At 42.9% G+C, this 4,464-nt stretch overlaps 1 pseudogene; it reads left to right on the top strand.

The window, feature by feature from the left end:
- The first annotated feature begins 2,742 nt into the window (after positions 1-2,742).
- LOC117239462 lies at positions 2,743-4,104 on the top strand (annotated as a pseudogene).
- Positions 4,105-4,464: the final 360 nt, after the last annotated feature.

The raw sequence follows: 4,464 nt of genomic DNA, 5'->3' as shown, positions 1-4,464 counted from the left end.
GATCCAGAATGGCGAACTACCGCAAGTAGAGCAACTAATCGAAATACTAGACATGCACATATACGTAATATGTTTAACATGGATAGGAAATTGTTTTGAAATTTAACAATCATTGCAATAATTACGTCGGTTCGGAAGTCGTATTACTAGATACTTATTGTAATATCGTAAAGTAATTCGAATTAGAAATCAGTTGAAAATAGAAAAACCGTGTACGTCGTGTTTCTGTGCTTCGTTTACATTTAAGAGTGCCTACGTGACTAAAGGCACGTAGTTGGTAGTTCTTACATAGGTATGAGGGAAACAATAGACAACGTTAGAAGAAGGACGGTTTCGCTACGCAAGGCGAATCGAAAAGTGTGCGTGTTGCGAGAATCAGAGCTAATTGAGTCGTCGAAGAGTAGAGTCGTTAGAGGTATCGAGTCGTCGAAGAGTAGAGTCGTGAGAATTGATAGAGTTGTTAGAGAGAGAGAGAGAGAGTGTGTGTGTGTGTTAGATTCGTTGTGACGAGAGTGGTAAAATAACTGTAAAGTTATTTGATATAGATGCGAGTATTGCATTTAGTTTCCGTTAAATAAATATCGTTTCCTGTCCAATTTATATTTGTATATTCAATTTAATATTAATAAATTGTAAGTAATCGGGAAAAGATTTCTATCCTTATTTTCCGATTTTACATTATTTTCACAGATTTCAATTCACTTATTCATTGATTGATATTAGGACAAATGAGGAACTTCGCATCTAATTAGATTAACAAATAAAATGTATTGTTCCTGATAAATGGTATGCAGAATAGTATAGGAAATAGAAGACTGGTTTATATTACCGTTCAAGTGACTGATAGTAGGAAAGCAGTGATGGAACATGAGGCAACGTAATATAAAATTGAATCCCTGAGTATAGCATGCAGATAATATTTTGAGTGTTGACGGAGGACAAAATTATGCACATTCCTTTTTCAATTCCGAGGAAATACATCAACGATGAGTCAGTTGTCAAAACACGATGGAAATTGCTCATTGTCAATTGAACAAGTTTGATATAATTACAAAAGCTTAAGATTTAACTTGAAATTTTTTTGAAGAAATTTATTTTTATTATACCTGATGTCAAGCGCGGTATTAAGTATCATGCTTTTATAACTATTGTTTTAAATATTTTTGTGTTGAAATAATGTCGTTTGGGTGTCTGTTTTGTACTGGAGGAGTACCCGAAATAATTATACTCGTCGCGTACAGCTAAACAGCTACAGGCAGTTGTTTGTATTCCTGGAACGCGTTGGATTCGTGTTTGCATGGTACGTTGATTGGAATGACTTAGAGGTGGGTTACTGGGGGTGCGAGTAATTATGTTTCAGCCAGGATTGGATAGAGAACGCGTTTCTAATGGTCTCTAGAAAAGGTTTCTAATTGGATCGTTATAGATGTCGAATCCTTTCTGCTAAATACGTTTTTGGGAGACATTAAGTTCATAAAGGTCATATTTTTAAAGAGGAGGGGAGAGGTGGTATGCATTGGATAAAGGTAACAATTTTATATGCAGGATGTTACGCCACGAGTCTCACCACAGGCTGTATTTTCTAACCGTCGCTCGCGGTCCTACAACGTCGCAGGCGGACCATCTTATCTGCCCGCCGGATCATATACAATGTATCGACGAGAGCATAGTTGTCGCCAAGCAGCGAGCTCTAGAAACGTCGATTTTTGACCGTTACGATTTTCACACAAGAAGAGGTATACGTGATCATAGGCGCGAGCGGTGGCGTGACCCGAGCATAGTGGGGGTCGTCTTCCAAATGAGACAAAGGAATAATCGAAGGGCGATCAGTTCCTTCTGCCGAGTCAAACGTGACACTTCGACAAATCTGACGAGCAAACGAATTTATCTAGAGAGTCCGCAAAGTCGAGTCAAATTTCTGTAATATAATCATCATATTATTGTAAAATATATTATTCTATGTAAACCTGTTAATACAGTGTTACATTCATTAAACGACCTCTGTTATCTTAACCGAAACAGGGGAACGACTATTTCGCGGCGTTGATTAACATAATCGTAGCGAATATTTACGCCTCTCGCTGAAGCGTTTTCCTAACGACCGCGTCTCTCCGCGAACGGTCGTAACATTTGGTCCTTCGAGCCGGATACAGTGGCAAGTGAAAAGTGCACGCCAGTGACATCCACTACCATACAGTGCCACGTGAATCCAATAGAAACGGCAGCAGAAGCGTTACCACTCCAGTGAAGTCAGTAGCGCCAGGGACCATCAGTTTTGAAGAGGCATAACCCTCTTGAAAACGCAAGAACGCAACCACGCAGCCTCACGCCAACAACTAGAGGGTCGACTTCAGTAAGAACACGTCTTACACATTAAACGAGACACACACGGTGACGAGTAACATTTAAACTCGCAACCACAAGGTAAGCTCGTTCACTGCATTCTTTTCACAATCTGCTATACCAATGGAAAACACAGAGAAACTTACCTCCTTGCATCGGAGACGAGGCTTTCAAATCGGTCGATTTACCTTTCTATCGAAACGACTCGATGAATACGAAAAATCTAGACAACCGAATAAGGCCCATTTAACGGCCTATACGACACTACTCGACGACACGTGGAAACAATATCGATTGTTACAAGAGAATTAGAAGATTTAGGGGAGATAGACGACGCGCGCGTTTCCCAAGTAACCGACACATATTACAATCTGGTAATACGAATACACACTCTCATGGATGATACACCAGCATCGTCGTCGAAATCACAAGGCTGCGAGTCATCTAATGTCGCCGAGCCGACATCAATTAAACTGCCCTGAAATTCACCTGCCTACTTTCGACGGTACCATCGAAAATTGGCATTCATTTTACGACTCCTTCTTATCCACTATCGATCGAAGCGAGCGACTTACACCCGTGCAGAAATCCCACTACCTACGATCCTCTTTGACCGGAAAGGCCGCGCGAAGCATACAATCGTTAGATGTCACCGAGTTAAATCATTCGATCGCTATTGACGTTCTGAAGGAAAAATTCGACTGCCACAGTCAAGTCTGCATGCGCCACTAGGACTTGATTTTTGACTATCCGAAAATAACCAAAGAGACACCCGAAGCGATAGATGATTTTCTTGAGACGGTCAAGGTAAACCTCCAAGCGTTAGAAAAACTCGGTGAACCAGTTACCTCAAATGTCGCTCTTATAAAATTATTCACATCGAAGCTACCCTCAGCCATCATTCGCAAATGGCAGCGCACATTGCCGGACGAGAAAATGCCGTCATATACGCATCTGGTAGACTTTCTGAAAACACGGACGAACGGCGACAGGACAAGTTCAGCATCAACCGTGATAAAATGAGAGCCCGATCAACACAAACGTCAGCGATCGAACGCACCGCGAAGTTACGCATTCACAACTACACATAATACGTTGGTGTGTCCGAATTGTCAAGGACAACACGAATTATGGAATTGTGACGTCTTCAAAGCGAAGTCGCCTAAAAAACGCCTTGAAATCGCCAAGAGGGCGTCTCTATGTACCAATTGTTTAGGTAAGGGACACGCTATTACTCATTGCTCCGCCGGTTCATGTCGCATCTGCAGGCAGCGACACCATACATACCTACATCAAGACCATGGTCATAGCAAATCACGACCACGTGTAAGCCGATCATCGAGCGATCGATCACCCAACGGTCGATCTTCGCCTAGTTCACCGACCCCGCGATCGTCACATCGTTCGAGACGCGCATCCACGTCTCCCCGATCGTCTCCGCGAACATCACCGAAACGTGAATCTCGGTTATCGCGAACGACGGCATCGGGATCAAATATATCGTCCAGTCCTAGACGACAAGGAAAACAACGACGTCATCAAACGACCTTGTTAGGGTCCGAACCACAGAAAACGGACTCATTGACCTCGCTTCCTTCTGAACCACTGCAGCACGATTTGTTAGTCACAGCGCAGGTCAACGTATTGAACAATAAAGTTCAACCATTCCGTTGTAGAGCTCTGCTAGACACCGGCTCTAGCATGAACTTTATCACCGAAAAACTCGCTGATTCGCTAAAACTTAACCAACGGAAACGTTAGATCCCAATCGGAACACTCAACACGTTATCGACAACCTCGAAACGTTACATCACGGCCACGATCACCTCCATCGACGGCACATACGAACGCACCTTGACGTTCCTAATCATACCGACAATATCGCCTTGGGTCCCAGATCAACCCGTAGATCGCTCAATAATACATATACCGAGGAATCTCCAACTAGCCCGGTAAATACCTTCGCTCCTCTGGACACACCGACGATAATTGACGCAGTTCGATATCCTTGTAAACCGACGCCAGGCGTTTCTTGCCTCGTAAAGACGAATCTTTCGAACGGTGTCATTCGCGTTCAATTCGTTTTTCTAGCGAGGGGCCTCGAATCTTTAAACGACGAGA

This window comes from Bombus vosnesenskii, unplaced genomic scaffold (genome assembly GCF_011952255.1).
Source record: "Bombus vosnesenskii isolate JDL3184/JDL3185 unplaced genomic scaffold, Bvos_JDL3184-5_v1.1 scf7180000014019, whole genome shotgun sequence".
In the NCBI taxonomy this organism is placed as follows: Eukaryota; Metazoa; Arthropoda; class Insecta; order Hymenoptera; family Apidae; genus Bombus; species Bombus vosnesenskii.
Note: the sequence above shows the minus strand (reverse complement) of the source record. Positions and strands in the feature narration are given on the sequence as shown.